Source organism: Triticum dicoccoides, chromosome 6A (assembly GCF_002162155.2).
Source record: "Triticum dicoccoides isolate Atlit2015 ecotype Zavitan chromosome 6A, WEW_v2.0, whole genome shotgun sequence".
Classification (NCBI taxonomy): domain Eukaryota; kingdom Viridiplantae; phylum Streptophyta; class Magnoliopsida; order Poales; family Poaceae; genus Triticum; species Triticum dicoccoides.
This window is the reverse complement of record NC_041390.1, coordinates 612,604,184-612,612,846: the sequence shown is the minus strand read 5'-3', so window position 1 is coordinate 612,612,846 and position 8,663 is coordinate 612,604,184. Positions and strand designations below refer to the sequence as shown.

Below are 8,663 nucleotides of genomic sequence, written 5' to 3'. Positions count from 1 at the left end.
TTAGAGAATTTGAAATGTTTGTTTTTTATCAGAAAAACTGTCTTACTTATGTTTGCTTCGGTTCATCGACAATTTGTGTGTCTAAAGAAGAAACAATGATAATTAATCGAATCTTAGTCTATATCTATACCAATATAAAAAGACTCAAATGAGCAGATCCAAACCATCTTGACCGTTAAATCATATTATCTAGTGGTTTAAATCGCTTTAATGTTGAGCACCAAACACGTTTAACGCTTTAATTTCCCACCATTGCCATTGGTTATAAACATGTTTTGACTCAACGCTATCCCTTGAAATCTGTCATGTAATTAATATCCTACCATTCCCGTGAAAAAGTAATTGATATCTTACCAAATACCAATGTGCAGATCCAAAAAATGATGGAGTTTGTGGAAATTACAGAACCTGCCACCGATAAGTGGAATATGCCGGTTCATGCGATCTATCTCTCTCTACCGCTCGTACGTTCCGCTTCGTTATTTTTCTTGGGCCAGCTTTTTGAGACACTAGTAAGCATGCACGTGCAACGCACGTCTAAAACAAAATGAGTTCACATGGTATAATATTAACCAAAATAAATTTTACATAAAAATTCGGATGGCTAAAAAATGTTATCATGTCACTCAAATTGTATTTAAAAAAGTGTGACATATTTGTGATCCAACACACACGTATCATAATCCATAGTAAAAACATCTACTGTAAATTTAATTTTTATTTTAGTGATCTTTTTACCGAGCCATTTAAATGTGTCTAATGCCCAATGATATGAGCGAGCGTGTAACACATGATCCAGAAACATGTCTCCGCATAAAATTAACGGTCACATAATAATTGTATTATAATTGTTACAAAAATATATATTTTAAGAACCAGAACTAAGCATGTCTTGAAGGTCCATCTTTTGAAGCACTGAAGGTCCATCTGTAGATGCGATCTATGATGATTCGTTCAATGAATGGGATACTGTTTTGAGCTTCATTCTCTTCATACTTTAGAATATGCACCAAAAAGTGCTTCCTCAGTTGAAAACCATGCTACATATGCATTATACAACATTGTTATAACAAGTTGCATGTACAATGTGTATACAAATAAGCATGGTGTAAATACTCACCTTGGGTATGGGAAAATATAGTTTTCCATCGCACAATGAGTGCATGAAATTGAAAACCAAATAACCCAACAGGGCACTGCATGTATGCAATAAAGATATAATGTGCTTTGAATGAATCAATAAATATTGTAATGCATTAAAAAGATTCGTACCGGTGTGAGTTTGTTGGAGCAATAGGAACTATGCATTCCCATTTAGAGATATCGTCCTTGAATGCAGGGTTTGCAACTTCAAGGGCAATGTTTAGGTTGCCGGCCACGGTTTTAAGTACATTCTCCCCAAAGTAGGTATTGGTGTCGGATCAAAAATTGAGACAAGTTTTTTATTTTGATCCAAAACAAACAATAAAAATAGTCCAAACTTACACCAAGGCAACAAAATCTACAACGATGCGATAGTTTATAAATAATATATGGAGTATCAGTTAAGACCAAATAAAGCATTGTCATAAAATGAAAATCTAAAATCTTACCATATCACATTGTGAGATATGATAGTCATTGCTCTCAGGCCACCTATGGAACAACCGTTTCAATATAACAATGTCCATATTTTCATGATGACTTGAGTTTCGTGCATAGTGAAACACCGCCTAAAATAAGAATAAGAAAACATTAGTGCAATGAGGAAAAAAATTGATACGTGATTATAGTAACTTACACAAAAGTTTAGATCCATATAGTGAGATGGAATGTCTCTGAGAAGCTGGACTTTGTTGCGCGCTAGTATACGCACAACCATATTGAAACAATCAATATCCATGTATTCATCATTGTTTAGTATGTTTTTTATTTGTCTCAAATTTAAGCTAATTTGGTAAGGATCAGAGCTTTTGACCCATTCGCTCATGTAAATTCGAAATTCTGTCAATTATAATGACATCAGAGTAATTTATTAGAATACAAAATGATCTAAAAAATATGGCTTACTCCAGTAGAGCGACATCATCAACCATACTGATGAACAAGCATAGTTCATCTATTAAGTCATCATTTGTTTGATTGACAAACGGTGAAAGGATAAATGACTATGAGATGAGCTCAACTTCTGATGATGTATTTGATTTTTTTGAAATTCTCAGGGGGTTTACCTAGTATCATACATTCCGTGGGATCTGTGTTGTCTTCGTCATCTTCCATGTCTCGATTTCTTATATTATCATCATTCAATTCCGAGTCCACTAAAATCATAGCTAGTTTTGTTTTAAAAGCTGTTATATGTTCCTATTAAAGTAGTAATGAGAGTTAAATAGTGATACAACATAGAATAAGTATAATGATACACAGTGAAAAATACCCGTGTAGGAGCGTCAGACAAAATATCTACTGTGAAGTACTCCATAAAATTTACCATCCACAAACCACAAGATGACCTGCATGGTTGCAAAACTTAAATATACTCAATAAAGTTTATCATTTTTTGTAGAAATTTATATTTTTTAATCATCAAATGATCATGACTTTAACAAGCCGTGATGAAAACAATAATTTCACCCACGTAGGTGAACCGGACATGCCCTATGAATCCCTATGAAATATTCCCTCTGTTTCTATATATAAGTCATTAGAAACTTGAATATGGACTGCATACGGATGAATATAGAGCGTATTTTAGAGTGATGTAGTCCATATTAGAATCTCTAAAAAAAACTTGTATTTACGAACATACAGAGTATAATGGATTTTTATTAGAAGATATTTTTTGTTTGGACAATGCCACACTCACTCACCATCATACGTAGTATAGTGAAAAAAAGAATCAGTCAACCTTCCACCGCCCCTCACACTTCTCTCTTCCCCATTCTTCCCTGGCTCCCTCATCCACAACGCGATCTCCATCCATGGCCGGAGCTATCTGGTGGTAGCCCCCCCTTCCCCCTTCGTCAGCAACGCCAGCGGACGCGCAGCCCCCTGCTCTGCCCCGCCCCTCCCCTTCGCCAGCACCGCCGGCAGCCGCGCAGGCCCCTCCTCTGCCCCGCCCCTTCTTCCTATCCGATGACGCCGGGACCTGCCTCCTCCTGGCGACGCCTGAGTGCTCGAGCTCGGCATGCTCGCCGGCGACGCCGGGGCCCTCCCTCGTGCTGACGCACTCGCCGTGGCCGCGCAGGCCCCTTCTTTGCCCCGCCCCTTCTTCCTATCTGGTGACGCTGGGGCCTGCCTCCTCCTGGTGATGCCGGGGCGCTCGAGCTCGGCATGCTCGCCGGCGACGCCGGGCCCTTCCCTCGTACTGATGCACCCGCCACGCCACGAACTTCCCTCCTCCCTTCTCGGGACGCCATCAAGGTCCAATTCCAACTCTTGTTCTCCCCTCGATCCGGATGCTCTGCACTCCGCCCCCGTCTTGATTTCCATCTTGATTAGGATGACCACGAAGACCTCCGCGTGTTGTGCTGCTGCTCAGGACATTGTAGGTCCCTGCTCGCCAACTCGCAGGAGGCTGTTTATCGTTCGGTAAAAAAAGAGTAAGCTTTCTTCCAAGCCTATGATTTTCCTTTTCATCCTCTCTGTTGGTGCCTGTGTTGATGATGCGACCCTTAATGGTTCAGATACCCTGAGGGAGAAGGAGGTGCCGAAAGGGGATGGGAGCAACAAGTTTGAATCGAAAGAGGTATACTCATCTGTCTCGAGACTGCTCTTTATACAGAAATATCGAGTTCAGCTTGTTCGAACGTCTCTTCGATTTTCTGTCTTCTTTCCTTTACCATTTTGTACAAAGAAAGTTTATACCTTTTTTCTCAAGAAATATAATTCTTGTGTCCTTTATCTTGCCAGTTTATTGTACCATCAATGGCCGTGCTGGACAGGAGGGGCCAGCGAAGTACTTTTAGTTATGAGTTTGCTAAACCAGTGAAATCTAATATTCCTGAGATTGAAGGATGTAACATCGCAAATGTTGTACTACAGCTGAAAACTCTTGGCATTGATGTGTAACCATCAAGGTGAGTTTCATGCTTTTGTTTTCTCATTATTCTTGGTCATGAGTAATAGGAAAAATGCATTGAGAAGATAGATGCTAGTAATTGCGGCCATCATCAAGTTGCAATATTTCAGGTGTGCTGCTGTGGAGACACAGATATGCAGAGTCGGAGGTCACATCGACATCCTTCTTTCATGCTTATTATATAGTGTGATCCAAACAAAACCTGGAAGTTAAAACAAAAGATAAGTGCTAGGTCCAGAATTCCATGTTTAGAATCTCTTTGTGTTCATTGCTGGTTATGTTGTCTTTAGTTTTGTGTGCACACATTACAATTTTATCTATGGCTATTAGTGTTAGGGACTCAGGATACTTTTTACTCCATGATGAAATTGACACTTCTTGATAGTTTTAATTTAGTTAGTTCATGTGTGCTTGGCAATGAAACCAGTTATATTTGAGACCGAGGTCATAATCACATATGCACTTCAGAGAAAAAACAACCATCATAAATTTGCAATATTTCATCATTTCTGTCAATGATCCCAGCAGCTTAAATTTTGCTGGTAGTACAATCTTATGTTATGGAATTGAAAGAATAAATTGAAATTTCCACGTTCCCAAATGAATGGTGTAAGTAATCAGAACAAGAACAGAATAACAAGTGTCACACATTTAAAGTCTGAACTTTTTCATTTTGAGACAGTTGATATGTCAATGATTTTTAAAAATAAATCACACTAATAAACGACTCTGACATAAAGAGTTAGAGGTCACATCGGCATCATTCTTGTTTAGCACCCTATTATGTAGCGCGATGTGATCAAAACCTGCAAATAAAATAAGAGAGAAGTGTTACATTCAGAGTTAGTTATATAGGTACAAAATCAAAGGTGCAAAGAAAACACGAACGATTGCATGTACCTCACCCCTCTAAAACATCTCTGTAGACAATGTTTTTGGTGCTTCTTCCAGATTTATCAACCTCCTTGTTAGGCTTGGCTATAATCCGCGGCGTCTTTCTTGAGACACCCCTTGACAATGCAACATATAGTTGGCCATGTGAGAAAACAGGTTCTGGAAGGTAAATACCAACATTCGGGATGGTATGACCCTGTGCCTTGTTAATGGTCATCGCAAAACTCAGGCGGATAGGGAATTGTTTTCTCTTAAGCTTGAAGGGAAGTGAGGTGTCCTCGGAGGGTGACATAGGGATCCTAGGTATGAACACCCTCTTTCCAGCATGCTGGCCACCAACAATCTCTACATCAATTGCATTATCCTGGAAGGCCCTGGTCATAAGCTGTGTTCCATTACATAGCCCATTATGAGGGTCGAGGTTCCGTAGCAAAATGGCTAGGCAGTTGATTTTTACTCTCAAGACATGCGGGGGCAACCCATTTGGTGTGATCGAGTTCAGGAAGTCAATCGTGTAATTATTATGGAAGTCATCCTCGATATAACCAAAGCTATGGTACACCTTTTCTTCGCCTGGAAACTTGGAGATCATCTTGTCATTCAGGTCATCCACATGCTCGTTTTTGGTCGAGAGAATTGCACGTGTGCTGCTCATGTACTCTCTCGACCTAGCATTGGTGTGTAGGGATGGGAAGACATCTTCGATAAGCTTGTTAATAGGTTGTTCATCGTCGGTATAAGCAATCACAATGTCAGATGCTATACCGAATGTAGCAGTTATGATCGCTATTAGGCCCATCGAACGAACCTTTGCAAACAATGCCTTGTACATGTACGTCTTCCCAATGCCTCTTGGACCGTCAACAAAGAATATCTGGATTTTTGGGTTTGTCACATGATCCATTATGTCATTGAAACAAGCTAGTTGCTCATTGTTCAAACAACTGAATAGATCTAGATGTTCTTGGTCCGCTTTGACTTGTCTCTCCTTTGTTACCTCTCTAGCATCAACGTCAAAAGAACCATCTGCGTCAACCAGATCCGGAAATCCATAGAGTTTAATATCCTTTCACATGGATTGCAGCAGATCCCTCATATCCCCAAGGACCATCTGCTCAATATGCTTATTTTGCTCATGGGCTTGTCATTGTCTCTTTAATATCTCCTCTCTATTTTGTGCATATCGCTCCCTTTCCATCTGATTCTTAATCTCATTATGGCCTGAGTAGATGAAGAATAGATCAGTATACATCATTATAACTGGGCCATGTAGGATGAAGTTCATCTTCATTACCGTGTGATACAACCAGTTGTGTTTGTGCCCCAGGCAATTTTCTTCTGTTTGTAAACCTCACGGCGTCTCTTATTAATCTCATCCTTATTTTGTGCATACCATTCTCTATCCCTCTTGCCTTTTTTACTTCTTTAGGGTATGCAATCAATGGCACAATTCATCAGTTGAGCTACAAAAACTGAAATTGTGTGCTTGTGTAATGCTCATCACCCAAGGATTGAATGTTGCTTATATCCTGGAACGGGGTGAGCGTCCCGTTGGGATTGGTCGGGGCTATACGAAGTCCTTGAACCCTGTGAATGTCAAGAATGTTATGACACAATTGTAATGGAAGGAATACTATTAGCACAACACTGACAGAGTGTAGTTTTATGTTCAACTCCATCCCACTGTTTGCCATCAAAAAGCTTTCTTATGGTGCCTCTGCAACCAATTGAATTCATTTTGCACTAATATACCTGCAAGAATGCATCAGGATGTAGTAGGTTGTAATACTGTATATCTTAGGCAGACTTTATTTGTGTTCACATGAATTGGAACTGAGCATTGAATGATCCATATGCAGCTTCATGAGGCATTTAGGTGAAGTCAGTCCAACGCTCATCAAGGATCATGTTAGCATATGGTCATTGCCATAAGTCACCAGTTCCTACATTTTCCTTCTAGAATTGCTCTTGTTTTTCATAAATTCAATGAAAGCAATTGATGGATCACATGAACAGGTTGACAAATGAGCATGCATCTACGGAGCGGAGTAGAGGCGTCTTTTAGCCTAATGAAGTCTTGGCGGCAGCTGCGTGTAAAAGCCTTACCAACTTCAGATCAGAGAAGAGCATGCACCCGTGCCGGCGAAGAGCTCATCGTCGCCGCTTTGGGATGGTGCCTGGGCGGCTGCACCTGTGTTGGGGAAGAGCTCGTCATTGCGGTCGTCGTTGGGTGACTCGGCGAGCTCGTCGTCGCGCCGGTCGTCGGGTGCCTCGGCGGCTGCGCAGGGCAGCGACGACGCATGTAAGCTGGACGGCGGATTGATTCCCTGGATATATTTCCGATAAGTTAGCACATTTGTTTCCGTATATGACTCTCCGTGTAAATTGGATGTGGGATGTTTCCTTTGTGCAAGCGTGAGCGTTGGCAGAGTTTTCGTCCGCCCTGGAAAACTGCTAAACGCACTTCGTTTGTGGGTTGGTGTAATCATGACGGCTAGATCTAATTAAGCGATTTGATCGTGAGGCTCCAATTAATCGGAAATGTTATGTGTAGATTAGGCTGTGCGCGTTTAGCGTTGAATATGTTCTCTTGTTTAATAGTAGTAGAAAAAAGGCCTAGTTAGCGAAGGGAGACAGAGTTCGGCTGCCGAACATGTTTTAGATCGGAAAAACCTCGACGGGAGCAGGGAGCCAGCGAGCGGAGCGCGGATTTAAAAATTCGGAGAGCTAGGTTATTGCCAAACAGGCCCCTAATATAACATGCAATTAATATTCTACCTAATATAAACGTGCATTGCACGTCATTATTACTAGTATACAGTAATAGGAAAAAAAATCCCACAACATATCAAGTTAATAAAATATCAACCGAATCTTAGTTGACTCTCAGCACAACACATCATGATGTAGGTCGTAAGGCGTACTCCTTCCGTTTTAAAATATAATGCTCCCGTGCTTCAATTTTGACTATAAATTTAACAAACAAGGTCGACTGCGGCGGGAGCAAAAATTATACCAGCGAATTCGTATTCAAAAAAAGTTTTCAATTATATAATTTTTTTCTTCCGCCGCAGCCGGTCTTGTTGTTAAACTTATGATCAAAGTTAAACTTCGAGAAACGTGGACGCACTATATTCTGTAATGGAGGGAGTATTTGATTTTATCTTCTCTGTTCTCTATGAGACGTGCTTGATTGGGCATGTGGATCAAGCATTACGACACATCGATGGTATTAGTCGCATCACACATGTTAGGGTTGGTTGAGAGCATCTAGTGATGCCATCCTTTAGAGCGTTTCCAACAAACACACAAAAGTTTCGTGCCTTAAAATAATTTTAGCGCATACCACTTTTAACGCGCCGGACCAACATTGATTTAGCATATGCCTAAAAAACACGCGCCCAAAAAAACATGTAGTGTAAATTGTGAAGCGCGCGCAATCCCCCGTCTCAAATTTGCAGCACGCGATAACGTTTTTCAGCGCGCGTCCAACTTTTTTTGCACGCCCACTATTTTACAGCTTCCGATGAAGCTGCCCGGTGCCCAAAAAACCTAAACTTTAACACGCGGAGCAATTTTTGGGTGTCTGTTGAAGATGCTGTTAGGTCATACCGTCATTACCAACGCACAAAATTCAAACCCAATTTTGTTCTAAAAACTCTGAGAAAAAGAGTGTGGATGTTCACATGATGCGTGTTTGTGGTTGCTA

At 40.7% G+C, this 8,663-nt stretch overlaps 1 long non-coding RNA gene across 1 annotated transcript; it reads left to right on the top strand.

Moving 5' to 3' along the window:
- Nucleotides 1-2,905: 2,905 nt before the first annotated feature.
- Nucleotides 2,906-7,533, top strand: LOC119318461. The gene is made up of 5 exons (XR_005154129.1): nucleotides 2,906-3,581; nucleotides 3,666-3,727; nucleotides 3,892-4,058; nucleotides 4,171-6,873; nucleotides 6,971-7,533. It is a non-coding gene; the product is annotated as an uncharacterized LOC119318461 (long non-coding RNA).
- Nucleotides 7,534-8,663: the final 1,130 nt, after the last annotated feature.